At 60.5% G+C, this 13,830-nt stretch overlaps 1 long non-coding RNA gene and 1 pseudogene across 1 annotated transcript; one reads left to right on the top strand and one right to left on the bottom strand.

Annotated features, from left to right (window-relative positions):
- Positions 1–3,151: 3,151 nt before the first annotated feature.
- On the bottom strand, positions 3,152–13,685 carry LOC142291334 (uncharacterized). Its single transcript, XR_012750458.1, has 2 exons — positions 13,357–13,685; positions 3,152–3,723 (listed from the first exon to the last, which is right to left on the bottom strand). It is a non-coding gene; the product is annotated as an uncharacterized LOC142291334 (long non-coding RNA).
- Positions 13,616–13,830, top strand: part of LOC142291333 (zinc finger CCCH domain-containing protein 11A-like) — a 183,828-nt pseudogene continuing 183,613 nt past the window's right edge.

The raw sequence follows: 13,830 nt of genomic DNA, 5'->3' as shown, positions 1-13,830 counted from the left end.
GCTGAGGACAAGATGGATATCAGAACATAGGAAAGCTGGATGATGATAGAAAGAGGGATTTCAGATCATGGGAAACCTGAGTGCTGAGGGAAAGAGCCAAGTGTTAACTTCATTATCCCGTACCCTGAGTGTCAGCGTCATTATCCCATGCCCCGAGTGTCGGTGTCATTATCCTGTACCCAGTGTATCTGTGTTGGGGGGGAGGGAAGGTCCTAATTTTGCACTGGGGCCCATCAAATTCTAGTTACAACACTGCCCAGCGCAGAGGTGACTAGATCACAGTTGTTGCACTAAGGTTCATTTCTGATCTCACAGCACTGTCTGTAAGGAACGTCCCCTGTACAGTAACTCCATTCTATCTCACTAGATGTGACTAGAGCGGAGTTGCTGCAGTGAGGTTCATGATTTCTGAGCTCACAGCACTGTCTATAAGGACGGCCTCAGCCAGTCCATGCATTGTGTTCAGAGATTGTACTGACGTTCATAGATGTTTGACTAAGCCCTTATACAGATTACATGAAAGCTCCCATAAACATAGGGCTAAAATCGCCCGGATCAGACAACAATCTGATGTGTATGGGGGCTATCTGACTAACCTCGAGAATGGATGTAAAGGGAGGGAAGGAACCTGCGTGTTTGAATTCCACTTGTTGATGCTTTTGATCTCTTGAAAGATAATCCACCCCCAGAGGAGGAGACATCAGCTCTCAGAGAGAGAACACAAGAACATTTGGCCGAGCACTCCTGTATGTGATAGTCAAGAGAGAGCTGTCGGACAAATAATTGTAGGGATTGTTTACACGCCTTAAAGGGATTGTTTCGTGAAAACAAGTTATCACCTATCCATGGGCAAGGTGATCACCTGCTGATCAGTGTCCGATCACTGGAACCCGCACCGATTGGGAAAACAGGGAATATTTATCCATGTTTCAGGTATGTGTGACATCCATTTTTAACACGGATGCCACACGTACTCATGTTATTCTATAGTGTTCCTCACACATGCATGTTTTTACATGGACCGTGTTGCCCCACATTTCCCTGCACGCAGACATTGTTTTTTTTTTTTTCTCCGGCAGCACGGGTGTCACACTGATGTGATCCGGGTGACAAGAACCAGAGAAAACACGTGTCTCTGAAATAAAATGAATTTTTATACTTGTCTCCAGCCCTGCTGTCACTTGCTTCCAATCCCCGCTCATTATACTCAATGAATATGCACTCAACGGAGGACCTGGAAGCAGCAGCACCATAGACATCAGTGCCAGGGACAGCATCGCTGGGGACAGGTGAGTATCCAAGGAACTCTGATATCCTGACGACACCTACGCTACCGCAGGTGTAGCGACAGTGACTTCACGGGTTCTTCAAAGTTCATTGGGAACTCCGATGAACCCATGACGTTACTGCTGCGACACCCACAGTAGCGCGGGTGTCATCAGGATGTCATCTGAGTTCATTGTGAACTCTGATTAACCTGTGACATCACTGCCGCACCCGCACACATACTGCTGACCTGAATAACCTGAGCTCACCTTATGAGATGAAGGTCATCAAACAGAAGCATCCACAGCAGTGTGTGTGTGTGTGTGAGTACTCTCACAACCAATGAGGAATGTTCGGTTCTCCATTGAGTGTGACAGCAGTATAGGATTGAGGTGACCGCCCCCAATTGGCTTTCGGCAGACCAGGATTAGGGCTTTGATAGAGAAATAAATTGGAAAAGAGGGTGTCTTTTGTCTTTATTTATTGAATGATTTTCTCTTTTATGTCTTTCCAGGTTTGCTTTTGGGGAATGTCGTGGGACCTCACCATAGATTACGGTAGAACTGTTTTTTATTTATAAAAATCAAATAAATTGATGAATGAGGTCTGAGTCGAAGGTTTTTTGTTCAAATAAAGTTTGTTATTCTCCTTTCATCTACTGGATTAGTAGTAGGGGTGTATGCTGGAGCTGGCATCAACCCCACAAATATTACCTAATTGATGTGCCACTTCTCGGGCGTCTGTGGGCTGCTATTGTTAGGCTGGAAAGGGCCAAATAACCATGGCCCTTTCCACCCTAAGAATATCATCCCCCAGTTGTCTGCTGTACCATGGCTGTTTTTTTAGTAAAAATGGAGGGGACCACACGTAATTTTTTTTAATCTAAAAATGTAAAAAATAAGCGTGGGATCCCCTCTATTTTTCATAACCAGCCAAGGTACTGCAAAGAGCTGAGGATTTCAGCCTACAGCTGCTGCTGTTCCTGTGCTGGACATGAAAGTTGAGGGGACCCCACTTTTTTTTTTTAAATTAAAAAATAAAAATGGTGTAAAAATGCTGGTCAAGCTAACTATCTCTAGAACACTATTCTATAAGCTCTATTTATCTTCCTATATCTTTAATTTTTCAGGCTTTCCACATTAAACAAAAAAAAAAAACCAAAAAAAAAAAACCAAACCAAAACATTCATTTCAGTATCTTACTTTTTTTTTTACTGGTACCACATGGACAACCATACTGGTACGTGTGGCTTGCACCTGTTTAAACACGGACATCTGAAAGGGGCCTTATAGATACCCATCTACTGTATGTACTATTATTTTGAGTTGCTGCAAATTATGATGTTCTCCTCAGCGGCTAAAAATACGTCTCAAAATTTCTAAGGAGTATTGTTACCCCTCTGTAAAATATGTAGTGTCACCTCTGCCAGAGCCTGTCCTATGGAACAGCGGTGGCAACAGCTTCAGACGCTCAGCAAAAAGCAACTTACGTCCCTTTAAACTAAAAAAAAAAAAAACGTTTCGCCCCATATGACCGGAATCAGGCGGTGTGAGCCTCATGGAGTTATGTTGCCACCAAAGGAGGGAAACACCGAGAAACAGGACTGGGGCCTAATAAATGGGGGGCGTGAGAGAGGATCAGGGGTCTGCTAAAGACAGAAAATAAATTGTCAGCGAGATCTGATCAGTTTACTGTGGGTCTACATGTGAGGACTGAGATGTTTTGGAAACTACCTACAACACTGTGACCGCAGCCCGACCGGCAGTGACTGCTCACTAATGTAACGCCGAGCTTTATCATTAGAGAAATGAACATTCAGCCCAAACTTCTAGAACAGTTTTATTAAAATAAGTATATCAATTTAAAAAAAAAAAAAAAGGAGAAATATATTTATACAGTTTTATTTTTATAGAGAACATTTATTCCATGCTGTACATGGGAACGGGTAACACACAAAATACAGATATAAATTACAGTGAATAAACCAATCCTCACAGACGGGTACAGAGGGGAGCGGACCCTGCCCTCGGGGGCTTACAGTCTACAGGGTAAAGGGGAGGAGACAGAAGGTCGGGGATACAAATATAACACTGACAGACGGGTACAGAGGGGCGCAGACCCTGTTCTCGGGGGGGGTTACAGTCTACAGGGTAATTAGGGAGGGGGAGACAGTAGGTCGGGGATACAAATATACACTGTAACAATCAACTTTACAAATTAATACGTAGAATAAAGCCATATTGGACATTGGCAACAATGAAAGAAAAAAAATCTTTTGTATCGGAGTCCCGTGCGTTTTAGGTGTAAAAATTGTATTTCTCCATTTACCATAAAAATCCTCTTGTTGAACACATTGGAGGACACCGGAGGTGTGATGTGCATTAGACCACACTGTTCTCTCCGTCCCTAAGGTGGGACGACGGGGGGCAATTTCACCCAGATGCCAGTAGTCACAAACTGTGTTAGAAAAACAAAGGGAGAAGATTAATAGCACACCTCCCACAAAGTGCAACACGGCCCCCTGCCCAGCACGAGCCCCCCCACGTGCAACCTCCCTCCCCCTGCAAGCTCGGCCCCCACGTGCAGCCTCTTTCCCCCTGCAAGCTCCCCCCCCCCAACGTGCAGCCTCTTTCCCCCTGCAAGCTCCCCCCCAACGTGCAGCCTCTTTCCCCCTGCAAGACCCCCCCCCAACGTGCAGCCTCTTTCCCCCTGCAAGACCCCCCCCCAACGTGCAGCCTCTTCCCCCCTCCCCAACGTGCAGCCTCTTCCCACCTGCAAGCTCCCCCCCCCCCCCAACGTCCAGCCTCTCTCCCCCTGCATCCTCCCCCCCCCCCAACGTGCAGCCTCTCTCCCCCTGCAAGCTCCCCCCCACCCAACGTGCAGCCTCTCTCCCTGCAAGCCCCACCCAACACACACACACACGGCCCCCCCCACACACACACACGCACACACGCCCCCCCCCCCCCCCACACACACACGGCCCCCACACACACACACGGCCCACACACACACACACACACACGGCCCCCACACACACACACACACACGGCCCACACACACACACGGCCCACACACACACACACGGCCCCCCACACACACACACACACGGCCCCCACACACACACACACACGGCCCCCACACACACACACACACACGGCCCCCACACACACACACACACACGGCCCCCACACACACGGCCCCCACACACACGGCCCACACACACGGCCCCCACACACACGGCCCACACACACACACACACAACACACACACACACACACACACACACACAACGGCCCACACACACACACACGGCCCACACACACACACACGGCCCACACACACACACACGGCCCCCACACACACACACACGGCCCACACACACACACACACGGCCCACACACACACACACACGGCCCACACACACACACACGGCCCCCCACACACACACACGGCCCCCACACACACACACGGCCCCCACACACACACACGGCCCCCACACACACACACGGCCCCCACACACACACACGGCCCCCACACACACACACGGCCCCCACACACACACACGGCCCCCACACACACACCACGGCCCCCACACACACACACGGCCCCCCACACACACACACGGCCCCCACACACACACACGGCCCCCCCACACACACACACGGCCCCCCCACACACACACACGGCCCCCCCACACACACACACGGCCCCCACACACACACACACGGCCCCCACACACACACACACGGCCCCCACACACACACACACGGCCCCCACACACACACACACGGCCCCCACACACACACACACGGCCCCCACACACACACACACGGCCCCCACACACACACACACACGGCCCCCACACACACACACACGGCCCCCACACACACACACACGGCCCCCACACACACACACACGGCCCCCACACACACACACGGCCCCCACACACACACACACGGCCCCCACACACACACACGGCCCCCACACACACACACGGCCCCCACACACACACACGGCCCCCACACACACACACGGCCCCCACACACACACACGGCCCCCACACACACACACGGCCCCCACACACACACACACACACACACGGCCCCCACACACACGGCCCCCACACACACGGCCCCCACACACACGGCCCCCACACACACGGCCCCCACACACACGGCCCCCACACACACACACACGGCCCCCACACACACACACACACACGGCCCCCACACACACACACACACGGCCCCCACACACACACACACACGGCCCACACACACACACACACGGCCCACACACACACACACACGGCCCACACACACACGGCCCACACACACACACACACACGGCCCACACACACACGGCCCACACACACACACACGGCCCACACACACACACACGGCCCACACACACACACACGGCCCACACACACACACACAACCCACACACACACACACACACACACAACCCACACACACACAACCCACACACACACACACACAACCCACACACACACACACACACGGCCCACACACACACACACGGCCCACACACACACACACGGCCCACACACACACACACGGCCCACACACACACACACGGCCCACACACACACACACACACACACGGCCCCCACACACACACACACGGCCCCCACACACACACACGGCCCACACACACACACACACGGCCCACACACACGGCCCCCACACACACACACACGGCCCCCACACACACGGCCCCCACACACACACACACACACACGGCCCCCACACACACGGCCCCCACACACACGGCCCCCACACACACACACGGCCCCCACACACACACACGGCCCCCACACACACACACGGCCCCCACACACACACACACACGGCCCCCACACACACACACACACGGCCCACACACACACACACACGGCCCACACACACACACACACACGGCCCACACACACACACACACGGCCCACACACACACACACACACACGGCCCACACACACACGGCCCACACACACACACACGGCCCACACACACACACACGGCCCACACACACACACACAACCCACACACACACACACACACAACCCACACACACACACGGCCCACACACACACACGGCCCACACACACACACACGGCCCACACACACACACACGGCCCACACACACGGCCCACACACACGGCCCACACACACACACACGGCCCACACACACGGCCCACACACACACACACACACGGCCCCCACACACACACACACGGCCCACACACACACACACACACGGCCCCCACACACACACACACGGCCCCCACACACACACACGGCCCACACACACACACACGGCCCACACACACACACACGGCCCACACACACGGCCCCCACACACACACACACGGCCCCCACACACACGGCCCCCACACACACGGCCCCCACACACACACACGGCCCCCACACACACGGCCCCCACACACACACACGGCCCCCACACACACACACGGCCCCCACACACACACACGGCCCCCACACACACACACGGCCCCCACACACACACACACGGCCCCCACACACACACACACACGGCCCCCACACACACACACACGGCCCCCACACACACACACACGGCCCCCACACACACGGCCCCCACACACACACACACGGCCCCCACACACACGGCCCCCACACACACGGCCCCCACACACACACACGGCCCCCACACACACGGCCCCCCACACACACACACGGCCCCCACACACACACACGGCCCCCACACACACACACACGGCCCCCACACACACACACACGGCCCCCACACACACACACACACGGCCCCCACACACACACACACACGGCCCCCACACACACACACACGGCCCCCACACACACACACGGCCCCCACACACACACACACGGGCCCCCACACACACACACACACGGCCCCCACACACACACACACGGCCCCCACACACACACACACGGCCCCCACACACACGGCCCACACACACACACACGGCCCCCACACACACGGCCCACACACACACACGGCCCACACACACACACGGCCCACACACACACACGGCCCACACACACACACGGCCCACACACACACACGGCCCACACACACACACGGCCCACACACACACGGCCCCCACACACACGGCCCCCACACACACGGCCCCCACACACACGGCCCCCACACACACACACGGCCCACACACACACACACGGCCCACACACACACACACGGCCCACACACACACACACGGCCCACACACACACACACGGCCCACACACACACACACGGCCCACACACACACACACGGCCCACACACACACACACACGGCCCACACACACACACACACGGCCCACACACACACACACGGCCCACACACACACACACGGCCCACACACACACACACGGCCCACACACACACACACGGCCCACACACACACACACACACGGCCCCCACACACACACACACACACACACACACACACACACGGCCCACACACACACACACACACGGCCCACACACACACACACACACGGCCCACACACACACACACACGGCCCCCACACACACACACGGCCCCCACACACACACACGGCCCCCACACACACACACGGCCCCCACACACACACACACACGGCCCACACACACACACACGGCCCACACACACACGGCCCACACACACACACGGCCCACACACACACACGGCCCACACACACACACGGCCCACACACACACACGGCCCACACACACACACACGGCCCACACACACACACACACGGCCCACACACACACACACACGGCCCCACACACACGGCCCCCCCCCCCACACACACACACACGGCCCACACACACACGGCCCACACACACACGGCCCACACACACACGGCCCACACACACACGGCCCACACACACACGGCCCACACACACACGGCCCACACACACGGCCCACACACACACACACGGCCCACACACACACACACACACGGCCCACACACACACACACACACGGCCCACACACACACACGGCCCCCACACACACACACGGCCCCCACACACACACACACACGGCCCCCACACACACACGGCCCCCACACACACACACACGGCCCCCACACACACACACACGGCCCCCACACACACACACACGGCCCCCACACACACACGGCCCCCACACACACACGGCCCCCACACACACACGGCCCCCACACACACACGGCCCCCACACACACACGGCCCCCACACACACACGGCCCCCACACACACACGGCCCCCACACACACACACACACACGGCCCCCACACACACGGCCCCCACACACACACGGCCCCCACACACACACACACACGGCCCACACACACACACACGGCCCACACACACACACACGGCCCACACACACACACACGGCCCACACACACACACACGGCCCACACACACACACACACGGCCCACACACACACGGCCCACACACACACACACACGGCCCACACACACACGGCCCACACACACACGGCCCACACACACACGGCCCACACACACACACACACACACACACGGCCCCCACACACACACGGCCCCCACACACACACACACACACACACGGCCCACACACACACACACACACACACGGCCCACACACACACACACACACACACGGCCCACACACACACACACACACGGCCCACACACACACACACACACGGCCCACACCACACACACACACACACGGCCCACACACACACACCACACACACACACACACACACGGCCCACACACACACACGGCCCCCCCCCCCCACACACACACACACACGGCCCCCACACACACACACACGGCCCCCACACACACACACACACACGGCCCCCACACACACACACACACACGGCCCCCACACACACACACACACACACGGCCCCCACACACACACACACACACGGCCCCCACACACACGCACACACGGCCCCCACACACACGCACACACGGCCCCCACACACACGCACACACGGCCCCCACACACACACGCACACACGGCCCCCACACACACACGCACACACGGCCCCCACACGCACACACGGCCCCCACACGCACACACACACACACACACACACACACACACACACACACACACGGCCCACACACACACACACGGCCCACACACACACACACGGCCCACACACACACACACGGCCCACACACACACACACGGCCCACACACACACACACGGCCCACACACACACACGGCCCACACACACACACGGCCCCCACACACACACACACGGCCCACACACACACACACGGCCCACACACACACGGCCCACACACACACACACACACACACACACACGGCCCCCACACACACACACACACGGCCCACACACACACGGCCCACACACACACACGGCCCACACACACACACACGGCCCACACACACACACGGCCCACACACACACACACGGCCCACACACACACACACGGCCCACACACACACACACGGCCCACACACACACACACGGCCCACACACACACACACGGCCCACACACACACACACGGCCCACACACACACACACGGCCCACACACACACACACGGCCCACACCCACACACACGGCCCACACCCACACACACGGCCCCCACACACACACACACAAACACGGCCCCCACACACACACACAAACACGGCCCCCACACACACACGGCCCCCACACACACAAACACGGCCCCCACACACAAACACGGCCCCCACACACAAACACGGCCCCCACACACACACGGCCCCCACACACACACGGCCCCCACACACACACGGCCCCCACACACACACGGCCCCCACACACACACGGCCCCCACACACACACACACACACGGCCCCCACACACACACACACACACGGCCCCCACACACACACACACACACACACACACACGGCCCCCACACACACACACACGGCCCCCACACACACACGGCCCCCACACACACACACACACACACGGCCCCCACACACACACGGCCCCCACACACACACGGCCCCCACACACACACGGCCCCCACACACACACGGCCCCCACACACACACGGCCCCCACACACACACGGCCCCCACACACACACGGCCCCCACACACACACGGCCCCCACACACACACGGCCCCCACACACACACGGCCCCCACACACACACGGCCCCCCACACACACACAGGGCCCCCCTTCGCCCCCTGCCCAGTGCGAGCCCCCACCAAACGTGCAGCGTCACCCCCTGCCCAGTGCCGGCCCCCCTCACAACGTGCACCGTCACCCCCTGCCCAGTGCCGGCCCCCCTCAACGTGCAGCGTCACCCCCTGCCCAGTGCCGGCCCCCCATCACAACGTGCAGCGTCACCCCCTGCCCAGTGCCGGCCCCCCATCACAACGTGCAGCGTCACCCCCTGCCCAGTGCCGGCCCCCCATCACAACGTGCAGCGTCACTCCCTGCCCAGTGCCAGCCCCCTCACAACGTGCAGCGTCACCCCCTGCCCAGTGCCAGCCCCACCCCAACGGGCCGCGCCCCGCTGCCCAGCGAGCCCCCGCAGCGTCCCTCGCAGGGAGAGAGAGGCTGCACGTCGGGGGGGGGGGGGGGGCTCGCAGGGAGAGAGAGGCTGCACGTCGGGGGGGCTCGCAGGGAGAGAGAGGCTGCACGTCGGGGGGGGCTCGCACCACTGCCCCGCGAGAGCCCACAACAACACGCACCACTGCCCAGCGAGAGCCCCCACAACACGCACCACTGCCCAGCGAGAACCCCCAAACGTGCAGCGTCACCCTCCGCGAGCCCCCCCCTTAAACATGCAGCGTCACCCCCTGGCCACTGCGAGCCCCCCAAACATGCGTCACCCCCTGGCCTCTGCGAGCCCCCCAAACATGCAGCGTCACCCCCTGGCCACTGTGAGCCCCCCAAACATGCAGCGTCACCCCCTGGCCACTGCGAGCCCCCCAAACATGCAGCGTCACCCCCTGGCCACTGCGAGCCCCCCAAACATGCAGCGTCACCCCCTGGCCACTGCGAGCCCCCCAAACATGCAGCGTCACCCCCTGGCCACTGCGAGCCCCCCCTGGCCAGTGCAAGCCCCGCAAACGTGCAACGTCGCCCCCCGGCCAGTGCGAGCCCCCCCAAACGTGCAACGTCGCCCCCCAGCCAGTGCGAGCCCCCCCAAACATTTAGCGTCGCTCACTGCCCAGTGCCAGCCCCCCAAAACGTGCAGCGTCACCCCCTGCGAGCCCCCCCAAGCGTGCAGTGTCACACCCTGCCCAGTGCAAGTTCCCACCAAACGTGTCAGCCCCTGCCAGCCCCCCAAACGTGAAGAGTCGCCCCCTGCCCAGTGCCAGCCCCCCCAAACGTGAAGCGTCGCCCCCTGCCCAGTGCCAGCCCCCCCAAACGTGCAGCGTCGCCCCCTGCCCAGTGCCAGCCCCCCCAAACGTGCAGCGTCGCCCCCTGCCCAGTGCCAGCCCCCCTTAAACGTGCAGCGTCGCCCCATGCCCAGTGCCAGCCCCCCCCCCCCAACGTGCAGTGTCGCCCCCTACCAGCCCCCCCAAACGTGCAGCGTCACCCAGGGCCAGCCCCCCCAAACGTGCAGCGTCGCCCAGGGCCAACCCCCCCAGTGCCAGCCCTTCCAAACGTGCAGCGTCGCCCAGTGCCAGCCCCCCCAAACGCGCAGCGTCGCCCAGTGCCAGCCCCCCCCCAAACGCGCAGCGTCGCCCAGTGCCAGCCCCCCCCCAAACGCGCAGCGTCGCTCACTGCCCAGTGCCAGCCCCCCCCCCCCCCCCCCCCAACGTGCAGCATCGCTCACTGCCCAGTGCCAGCCCCCCCCCAAACGTGCAGCGTCACCCCCTGGCCAGTGCGAGTCCCCCAAACATGCAGCGTCGCCCCCTGCAAGCCCCCCCCAAAACGTGCAGCGTCGCCCCCTGCAAGCCCCCCCCAAAACGTGCAGTGTCGCCCCCTACCAGCCCCCCCAAACGTGCAGCGTCACCCAGGGCCAGCCCCCCCAAACGCGCAGCGTCGCCCAGTGCCAGCCCCCCCAAACGCGCAGCGTCGCCCAGTGCCAGCCCCCCCAAACGCGCAGCGTCGCCCAGTGCCAGCCCCCCCCAAACGCGCAGCGTCGCTCACTGCCCAGTGCCAGCCCCCCCCCCCCAAACGCGCAGCGTCGCCCCCTGGCCACTGCGAGTCCCCCAAACATGCAGCGTCGCCCCCTGCAAGCCCCCCCAAAACGTGCAGCGTCGCCCCCTGCAAGCCCCCCCCAAAACGTGCAGCGTCGCCCCCTGCAAGCCCCCCCCAAAACGTGCAGCGTCTCCCCCTGCAAGCCCCCCCCAAAACGTGCAGCGTCGCCCCCTGCAAGCCCCCCCCAAAACGTGCAGCGTCGCCCCCTGCAAGCCCCCCCAAAACGTGCAGCGTCGCCCCCCTGCCCAGTGCCAGCCCCCCCCCAAACGTGCAGCGTCGCTCACTGCCCAGTGCCAGCCCCCCCAAACGTGCAGCCAGTGCCAGCCCCCCCAAACGTGCAGCGTCGCTCACTGCCCAGTGCCAGCCCCCCCAAACGTGCAGCGTCGCTCACTGCCCAGTGCCAGCCCCCCCAAACGTGCAGCGTCGCTCACTGCCCAGTGCCAGCCCCCCCAAACGTGCAGCGTCGCTCACTGCCCAGTGCCAGCCCCCCCAAACGTGCAGCGTCGCTCACTGCCCAGTGCCAGCCCCCCCAAACGTGCAGCGTCGCTCACTGCCCAGTGCCAGCCCCCCCAAACGTGCAGCGTCGCTCACTGCCCAGTGCCAGCCCCCCCAAACGTGCAGCGTCGCTCACTGCCCAGTGCCAGCCCCCCCAAACGTGCAGCGTCGCTCACTGCCCAGTGCCAGCCCCCCCAAACGTGCAGCTTCACCCCCTGTCCAGTGCGAGTCCACCCCAAACATGCAGTCGCTCCGTGGCAAGTGCGAAACGTTCCACATTGCCTCCTGCAAGCCCCCCCCAAACATGCAGCGTCGCCTCCTGCCTAGAATAACCCCCACATTCCTTATGAAACCTCCACAGCATCACCCCCTGCTCCGTGTAACCCCCCTTCATAAGCCACTTACCTTATGGAAGCCTCCACAGAACGGTGCTGCAGCTTCAGCACATGCCCTGAGATATACACGAGCTGCAGCCCCCAGTGGTGACAGGAGACACTGCTCTGTGCCCCCAACATCCAGGCTGAGACCCCAGAGCTATAACTAATGAGGGAAAGCTGAATATTCCCCCATCTCAGGGTCAGGATCCTCCGCTCTGCACTGAGGAGCCCGGGCACTGCCGCTTCCCGCCCACAGATCTGCACGGTACTGAGGAGGCCCCGCCCCTTCCGGTGACATCATGATTTCATGAAATCACTCCTCCCCCTCAAAAAATCAACTCCGATCTAGCCTCTACCGTGCACTGGACCTGGACCATAGTCGCCTGCGGCTGCTTCCTCTTTGCTCAGGCTCTCGGCCTACAGCACCGAGAGGAGTCGGAAAGGCCTAGAGCGGGCTCGGCCGGTAAGACCCGTTCTGTTGTATAGCGTCTCGTACATTGTG

This window comes from Anomaloglossus baeobatrachus, chromosome 2, assembly GCF_048569485.1.
Source record: "Anomaloglossus baeobatrachus isolate aAnoBae1 chromosome 2, aAnoBae1.hap1, whole genome shotgun sequence".
Lineage (NCBI taxonomy): Eukaryota > Metazoa > Chordata > Amphibia > Anura > Aromobatidae > Anomaloglossus > Anomaloglossus baeobatrachus.
This window is presented reverse-complemented; position numbering and strand designations above follow the sequence as displayed.